Source organism: Ornithorhynchus anatinus, chromosome X1 (assembly GCF_004115215.2).
Source record: "Ornithorhynchus anatinus isolate Pmale09 chromosome X1, mOrnAna1.pri.v4, whole genome shotgun sequence".
NCBI lineage: Eukaryota > Metazoa > Chordata > Mammalia > Monotremata > Ornithorhynchidae > Ornithorhynchus > Ornithorhynchus anatinus.
In genome coordinates, this window is record NC_041749.1 from 83,637,084 (window position 1) to 83,646,387 (window position 9,304).

At 52.6% G+C, this 9,304-nt stretch overlaps 1 protein-coding gene across 1 annotated transcript in view; it reads right to left on the bottom strand.

Annotated features, from left to right (window-relative positions):
- The window catches only part of SLC38A3 (solute carrier family 38 member 3), a 37,233-nt gene extending 28,232 nt beyond the window's left edge, over positions 1 to 9,001 (bottom strand). The window contains exon 1 of the mRNA XM_029050432.2: positions 8,841 to 9,001. The gene's annotated coding sequence lies outside the window, so the exon portion shown is untranslated. The remainder of the gene's footprint in view (positions 1 to 8,840) is intronic.
- Between the last annotated feature and the right edge of the window lie 303 nt (positions 9,002 to 9,304).

A 9,304-nucleotide genomic window follows, 5' to 3' on the forward strand; every position in this document is an offset into this window, starting at 1 on the left:
CAGCACCCCAGCATTAGGAGTAGCATGGGCTATGGACAGAGGCCTAGGGTCGACTCCAGGTTTCCATTCCCAGTTCCACCACTGACTCACTGGATGACCCCAGGCCAATCTTTACTCCAGTTCATTTGTGTTTGCTCTTCCTCCTCCTGAGACATGGGGAATTCCCTTCTGATGAGATCTGAGGAGAGCCCGATAGAAATGCAGTGTACACTTCCAAGTCAAAGCCACAATCAGAGGCCCCACTTACTGTTACTCTTTGGGAAGGGTGATTTGTTGTGGAGTGTGGACAGGGGATAATCCTGTACTCTGCTGCAGGGATAAGCTCTCCTGATCCCAGGACATCTCTCGATGCCCGTTTCGCCCCCCTGGAAACCCTCTCTCCTAACCCCCCTCAGATTCCCTGACAGGGACAGAAAACTGCAAAAAGTAGTTTGGAAGAGGTTTTCAGGTAGAATTGGAAAGGTCCAATTCTAACCAAATTCCTTTGGTTCCAGGCCAAAACAATCTGAGGGAGTCTGCCCCTGTTGGCTGTGGACCCTGGGAGACCAGACCAGTCCGGGTCAACCCTGGACCCAAGGACCCCCACAGAACTGGGGCAGGCAAAAGAGCCATCTGATCTCCCTGGGGTCTTTGGGGCCAGGAGATCATCAGGGACTGAGGGAACACAAAACCCCTTCACTAGATTTTAAGCTCCTTGAAGGCAGGGATCGCATTTATCAACTCTGTTCTATTTTACTCTCTCAGGTGCTTAGCCCAGTGATCTGCACACAGTAAGGGCTCATTAAGCGCTTACTATGTACCACACACTGTTCTAACTGTTGAAGTTGATACAAGCTAATAATAATGATGATGGCATTTGTAAAGTTCTTGCTATGTGCCAGGCACTGTACAAGTAAATCGAGTTGGACACAGTCTGTGTCCCACATGAGGCTCACAGTCTCAATCCCCATTTTACATAAGAGGTAACTGAGGCCCAGAGAAATGAAGCGATGTGCCCAAGGTTGGGCACCATCCATGTCCCACATGGGGTTCACATTTTTAATGCCCATTTTACAGATGAAGTAACTGAGGCACGGACAAGTGAAGTGACTTGCCCAAGGTCACACAGCAGACACATGACAGACCCAAGATTAGAATGCAGGTCCTTATGACTCCCAAGGCCATGCTCTATCCACTAGAACACACTACTTCTCTGATTGACTGATTGACAGATGGACTGACTGACTGGACCCAGCCCAACCAATGGGGTTAAGAGAGTCTGAGAGCCATGAAACACCAGATAGCCCTCTAGATGCTGATCTGTTCCCTGGGCCCTATGTCCTGTTTCAACACCAGTCCTCTCCACTACAGCTAGCTGGCTCCATCCTGCTAAGGGACTGGGAGCATCCCAAGCCAAATCCCTACTTCTTCCCCACTGGATCCCATTCTCAGCAGGTGTAACCAAGCTGTTTCTCTTCTGTGCCTCTTGCCTTCAAGTCTCCTTCCCATCCTGGGCTCTGGGCTCTGGTAATGGAACAGTCCCTGTTCCTCTTCTCCCCAAATCCTAGCCCCAAGCCTCCGGCCAGGTGACCAACAGTTCCCAACTGAGCCTTTCTGCCTGCTTGGCCATGACAGAGTCCTGCTAAAGGAAATGGCTCCACCTTTACTCCCAAACTCCCACAAAAGGGAGGCCCGAGGTCCTGGGTTAAGAGCTCAGAAGAATCAGGCACCCTGTTACCAAGTCTAGGGATCTTCCTTCCTCCATCTGTCTGAGGGGGAAGGTTCCAGGCTTCCCACACACCTGCTCCAACCTGTGGGGGGCAGAGCTGGAGACATGGAACACAGAAGTTTTGGGGTCAGAGCCTGGAGGGAGGGTGAGGGATCTGGGGAGCCCCGGTTTTGGAGTCACAAGCCCCTCAGGATTGGTGGAGTGCCCTTCCTCTGTGTTTCCCTGAAGCTGGGTTCTCCTGAAGGGTCCTGGGGATTGATCAAATATTTGAACAGCCGGCTACCTTGCTGAGAGGAAAGCAGCGATTTGGACTGAGGGCTGTTTTGACCAATACTCACACTCGGGCTTTCTGACACACTGCTGGCAGGGGACCAGCAGGGGACCTGGAGGCACGGATCTGGGGACACAAAGTCAGGCTTTTAGCTCTGGTTTCAAAGGTGAGGGAGTGAGGCCTAAGCACAGCCTCTGGGGTTACCAGGATACCTCCCGGGGGAGAGAAATGGGAAAGTTTTTGAGAGGAGAGTTATCCAAACACAGATTAGTTTGCTGGAAATGATCACTAAAGGGGGGAAGTCAGTCAAACAATGGAATTTGAGAGACTACTGATTGCAAAGCACTTTACTAAACACCTGGGAAGGTACAACAGAAGTAGAACACATGACTCTCACCCTCGAGGAGTTTACAGTCCCATGGGGCAGTAATAATAATAACAATAAGAATAATGGTATTTTTTAAGTGCTTACCGTGTGCCAGGCACTGTACAAAACACTGGGGTGGATACAAGTGAATCAGGTTGAACACAATTCCTGTCCCACCTGGAGCTCAGAGTCTTAATCCCCATTTTACAGATGAAGGAGCTGAGGCCCAGAGATGTGAAGTGATTTGCCCAAGGTCAAACAGTAGACAAGTGGCAGAGCCAGGATTAGAACCCAGGTCCTTCTGTCTCCCAGGCCATGCTTCTCAAAAATACCAGCTTTCAGCCTGCCCCTGCTTAATACCACTAATCTCTTTCATTGGCCTCCTCATTCTATACCTCAGTCTCCCTCTATGAAGCAAACTGCTTCTTACCTATTCCTCAGCTGCCCCACTACATGGGAGGCCCAGAAGACAGGCCCAGGAGACAGACTGCTATGACACCCTGGAGAATGTGAGTGAACTGTTGGGGTCCAACAGGACCCCAACCCAGCTGTGTCCTCTCCCTCTGGCTTCTGCCACATAGAAAAGAGCATTAGCTGTGAGCAATCAACTCAATTCCCATGGAGGAACAGAATGAGGGCAATTACCCTTTGCAATGAATCAATGTATCAATCGTATTTACTGAGAACTTACTGTGTGCAGAACACTGTACCAAGAGTATAACAGCTGGGAGACACGTTCCCTGCCCACAGTGAGCATACAGTCTAGACAGGGACACAAACATTAATATAAATTGTCTGCCAGCTCAGGGTGCTCACTGTATTCAATCACTCACTCAATCAATGGTATTTATTGAATGCTGTGCGCAGAATGCTGTACTAAGCACGTGGGAGAGTGCAATACAATAGAGATGGTAGACACGATTGAATTACACACAGAGATATAGCTGGAGCAACAACATTCACCCACTGGACCCATAAGTGGACTCATTTTGCAACCTTCCCCATACATCCTTCCTCCCTTCTTCCCTCCCTCTCCCTCTTACTCAAATTCTCAGTGGCTGGCAGGGGCCGATAGTATTCTCTCCCACTTTACTGAGATATAGAAACCTCAAGTGCTGAGCATGGATGAGGCCTGTTGCAACTAGCACCCAAATGACTTAGTCCCCCCAGGATGGGCATTCCATGCTCTCCCAAGAATGCAGTCTATAGAGAAGGTTATACAGAATTCCAAGACAGACCATTACGGTCCCATTGGAAAACTAAGCACAGGCAAAGCAGTCATCAATCAAAATGTCACCCCACCTCCTGATCCCAGCAGATACTTCTCTGGCCCAACTCTGGTGCACTGTTCTCTCCCAAGTGCTTCATACAGTGCTCTGCAGACAGTAAGCACTCAAATACAGTTGATTGGCCCCTGTAGCATGCATGTGTGTGTGTGTGTGTGGTGTGGGGGAGTGAAGAAGAGGAGAGGAATGAACAGAGGTTGAGGAGAGAGAATGTGGATACCAGATTAAGGACATTTTGCTTAGATGACAGCCTGCTGGGTCCCATCTGCAGTCTGGTGATACCCATAAGCCCAGACCAAGTTCAAATTTAAATACTGTTTGGTGCCTCAATTTCCCCATCTGAACAGAGTCCCAGCCTACTGGATATAGACTGGCCTGGTTCTTTCTGCTAGTGAGCAGGACTGGAACTCTTTAATTAGTGATGGCTCAAGAGTTCTGCAAACCTTTAAGGTAACTTCCAGGATCTTCCTGCTCCCTAGGCAAGTAGATCACAGATCCAGACATGCCAGAAAGCTATCCCTTCTTCCCTTGCTTGGCTCAGATGCTGCAGCTGACAATATTTGCAGGAGCCAGGCTGCAGCAGTGTTTGGGTCTTGGGTCCTCTCTGCCTCATCCAGCTATCACCCCCATTACGGCTGTCAGGTGAGACTGAATTGGGCACCCAGGTGCACAGCTTTAGGCCAGGCACTTCTCAGATAAGCATATCCTTGCCTGCTCTCTGGAAACTAACTGCCCAAAATGCTAAATACCAACTTGACTAGGATGGAATAACCTACCCACCCACCAGGCAGTGTTTCCTAGTTTCCCTCCTGTCCCTCCCTCAGGGCAGCTTCCCTATATTTCTTCCCCCACTGCCAAGAGCTCAATCTGCGTTACCCTCCCAACCAACTCCATCCATCTCCAAACAGCTATTCTGCCCTGGCTTGGCCTCAGTCTTCTCTTCTTGGGACTAACAAGCCCAACTCTTTCTAGTGCTCCTCTTTCTCCTCTTTAGAGAAGCAGCATGGCTCAGTGGAAAGAGCACGGGCTTTGGAGGCAGAGGTCATGGGTTCAAATCCCGGCTCCGCTACTTGTCAGCTGTGTGACTGTGGGCAAGTCACTTAACTTCTCTGTGCCTCAGTTACCTCATCTGTAAAATGGGGATTAAGACTGTGAGCCCCACGTGGGACAACCTGATTCCCTTGTGTCTACCCCAGCGCTTAGAACAGTGCTCTGCACATAGTAAACACTTAACAAATACCAACTTTATTATTATTATTCTTCTCCTTTATGCTACTTGCTTCTCCTAGGGCCTCCTCCTGGTGTAGAATACAGTAATTAGGAGGGCCACAAATCAAGCCCCATAAAATGGATATATTATCTGCAGAGGTGGCCATAGACTGCACCTCACATTCTCAGGCAATTTTCAAGTTAAATGTAATTATCCCCTCCCCCCCCCCCCCCCCCCGCGCTGTCATTTGTTAACCTTTTTTTTCCTCTTCTCACTTCCTTCTCACTTTCTTTTCACCCGCTGACATTAACCTAGATTCCCTACCCGAGAGGAGAGGAACCAGGAGATGCAGGGCAGGGAAGGGCAGATAGGGATGCTGGGGTCCAGGGTGGTGGGGGGCAGGGAAGGGAAAGAGATGCAAGAAGCCATGGGACTAGGGGAGAATGGCGAGTCTCCCAAAATCTTGGCCAGGCCACGGTTTGAATAGTTTCAGCAGCCCTTTGATTAACTTGGTGGTCATACTTTGCCCCCTCTCTGATCCCTCATCTCCCCCAAACCTATGGAGCTGTGCTGATACTCAACTCTAGATGAGGTCCTCTTAATGACAAATGGCATAATGTGGCCAGGTAGGCAGCTAGGACACCTCGGCTTCCTGCCCAACTGTGGAACTGTTTGGCAGGGTGACCTCAGCCCAAATGTTTTCCTTTCTCTGTATCCCTTGGCTGTTTCCATCTCCAGAAGATGGGGCAGAACACCAATCCACGTGGGGAAAATACCCGACAGCTCCAGGCCCCTAACAAACATCATGTGAGGATACCAAGTGGAAAGGGAAAAATCCAGGGGAAGGGGGGAGTATGATTATAACTGTTGTTGCTGCAAATTCCTCCCCATTCTGACCTGCCATTGGCGGGGGCCCAGCCAGGGGCTATTTCAGGAAATGTCACAAATTAAAAACTGCCATTAGAAAAATCATCCAGGAAAGAATTCTTTTAAATCTTTATTCCTGAAATTCTGCCCAGAGTCCACACAACAGCTTTTTAATCTCAAGGGCCAGATTAGGAAACTGACGGAAGCCAGAGCTCTCCCCAGGAAACTAAAGGGGCAGGGACATAGCCATGTGATTGCTCATGGAAGGAGGGGGAGAGGGTGGAGACTGTTGCCTGAAAGGTGGTTTGACTTCAGTAGGGACAGGTAGGTGGCTCGACACCTTCCCGGAGAGGGGAAACCAAGGCAACAAGAGATGATGGACCTTCTGTCCCTCCAGTCAGTAAATCAGGCTCATGACCTGATAGTCCAGTCTCTTCCTCTTCATCTCCTTCTCACTTTGCAAGCAAATGATTCAGCCTCTTTGTCCCCTTGCCTTTATGGACACCAGCACCTACTTCATATCAAGACCAAGGGGCACATCCCCCAGAAGGGAGAAGGAAGAGTTGCCAAAGCACAAATCAGAAAATTTCCTCTGGCTGGGGTTTCAAATAGAAAAATGAGGCAGGAAGAGGCACAGCCTCTGGGAATCAGCAGCCTCCCACTGGCTTTTTTTTCCCTCCGAAGCAGGCTCTCAGAGATCAGGAAGCCTAGCACCCTCACCTAGGATCCTAGGCTGGGTGCCTCAACTCCTAGATCCCATCTCCACCTCTAGCAGACTCACCAGATGTCCTTAGGGAAGTCGCTGTATTTTGCCTCAGTTTCCCCCTTCAGATGACATTTGCAAATACCCTCAAAATCATCCCTGGGGGAGAGAGAGACCATTGAATTGTGGAGTCCTAGGGATCTGGGAGCCAGGAATGCTGGCTTCTACGGCCCGCTCCATCGCTGTCTCCCTGGGGTAGTCTCAAGCACCTTTCCAACCTTTTCCACATTCACACCAGGAGGTGACTATTCCAGTCATAGTAGGAGGTAGCCAGAGCAGGGGTGTCCATGACAGTGGGGATGCTGGGATAGAGTGGGACAATCCCTAAAGGGTTTGCCTTAGATTGTAAACTCCTTTGAGTCTTGGATAGTCTTTTACCTCTACTGCATTCTCCAAGCGTTTAATACGGTGCTCTCTCTCTCTCTCTTGATTGGCTCCTGAGCGACAAGGTCAGAAAACCGGGGGAGAGGGGCTGGAGGGGAGAGGCCGGGAGGCTGACGAGCAGGAAAAAAGGGAGACAGAATCTTGCGGAAACATCTACACCTGTAGGGAAGACTCATTTCTCCTGAGGCCAGACAAGACTCCAGAGCTCCCACTTTGACCCTTAGGGTTTAAGCTTGGGAGGCTAGAACCATCCCCGTTGCGGGCAGGGAATGTGTCAGTTCACTGTTGTATTGTACTCTCCCAAGCGAAGCAGCGGGGCTCAGTGGAAAGAGCCCGGGCTTGGGAGTCAGAGGAGGTGGGTTCTAATCCTGGCTCTGCCACTTGTCTGCTGTGTGACCTCGGGCAAGTCACTTCACTTCTCTGTGCCTCAGTTAGCTCATCTGTAAAATGAGGATCAAAAGTGTGAGCCCCACGTGGGACAAGCTGATTACTCTGTATCCACCCCAGCACTTAGAACAGTGCTTGGCACAGAGTAAGCACTTAAATACCACAGTTATTATTATAGTGTTCTGCACACAGTAAGCGCTCAATAAATACCATTGAATGAATGCCCTTCCAAGAAGCCGAGGGCAAGTCCCCACCCTGACCCCCTGCCCGTCACCCGACTCTAAACGGGACGCTCGAAGCATGCGCCCTCGGCCCAGCCCGTGCCCTCTGAAGTGCCCCCTGCCCTTGCCGCGAGAATCAGGCTCAGAGTAGGGGGCAGGACCCCCACCCCGCCCCCGGGATCCACCCCCACGACTCAGGTATAAACAAACCCACATTCCTTTAGGCCAATCCAGGAGAGGGGGGCGGTTTTGTGCAAATGCCTATCCTCCAGAAGAGGTGCCGACTCCCCTGCGAATGCAGTCTTAAAGCGGAGCGGGCGAGAAGGAGTCGCGATGCCCAGCGCAACGTGCGCGATGCACTAGGCAAAATACAGCGTGCAATTGCCCTGGTCCCGTCCATCCGCACCCTAAAAATACCCGCCCTCTGGCCAGCGCCTTTGCAGTCGCCTCCCACGGAGAGCACAGCGACCTGCCCCCACCTCTTCACCCCGCTGTCACCCCTTCGCCGCCGCAGCCGGCGGGTTTCCCGCAGAGCCAAGGGAAACCGCGATAAATATATCCATCCCACTTACTGCCCGGGAAGCAAGCCCCCCGCCCACCGAGGAGATCGAGATTACATCGAAGCCGAGATTCTCCGCGTGCCAGCCTCATCCTAGGGCTCCGTCTACAAATAGCAATAGCCGGGTCCCCGGGGCTTCAGGGCCAAGGCTCCCCTAGGATCTTGTCCGTCCTAGGACGGTGCCCCCTCGTCGGAGACCGGCTCCGAACGGTAAACAACACGCTCTTGTCCGCTCCGGGCACCAGCTCCGCCTGCAGATCTCACACACACAAGCGGCTCCTGTCCTGACCCTCCGGCGGCGCCAGGAACCGATCGCCCGGCTACCTCTCCGCCCGGCCCAGGTAGCCCTCTAGGATCGTCCGAGAGCCGGGGAGCCCGAGGGTCGCCCTCGGCGTTTGGGGCGCCGGGACGAGGGATGAGGAGCCAGAGGGGAGAGTTAGGCTAAGTCTCTCTCCTGTGGCCCCTCCCTTGGGGTCGGCGACGGAGTGGGGGGGGATGACAGACAGGGGCGGGGTGTTCTATACGGAGCCCCGGACCGAAGCAACAAAGATCCAGGAAGGGAGGAAATCGAAGCGAGGGAAGGAAGGGATCCAACTGTGTATCCAGGGAGGGTTTTGGGGTGCGGATGAGGGAGAGACTAGGGATTCAGCTCCTGCCCCGAGAAGTGAGGTTCCCTGGGAAATTCCAACCCCCCCACGAGTGCTTCCCAATCCCCCCAACCAAGGACCTGAGAAGTGTTTCTTTTTAAAAAAATAAAATTGGTGGTCCCTTTGGCGCTGCCCCTCCAGACAGTGGGCACCCGCTCTCCTTCCCGTACCTGACGGTTCCGAGCTTCCAGGGGCAGATCGGCGATCCGGATCCGGCTCCGGCTCCTGCTCCGGGTCCGGGTCCCGCTCCCGCTCCTGCTCCTGGAGGGCGACGCTGCCTCGCTGCTCTCCGGGTCTCCTGTCTGCTCCCGAGCTGGCCAGCGCGCCGTCGGAAGGCTGGGATGAAGGGCGGCCGGCCCCGCCCCCATCTCCCCCCGCCCCGCCAATCTCAGCGGCGCCCGCCCCGGCCTCCCCCCTCCTCTTTTCGCGCCCCACCCCTTGAAGGGGTAGAAGCTAAGTAGCCGGGGAGAGCTGTCTAAACCTCCTGGTAATAATAATGATGGTGTTTGGTAAGCGCTTACTACGCGCCAGGCCCTGCGCAGGGCGCTGGGGTGGATACAAGCAAATGGGGTTGGACACAGTCCCCTCCCTGTCCCACGTGGGGCTCGCAGTCTCAATCCTCATTTTTCAGATG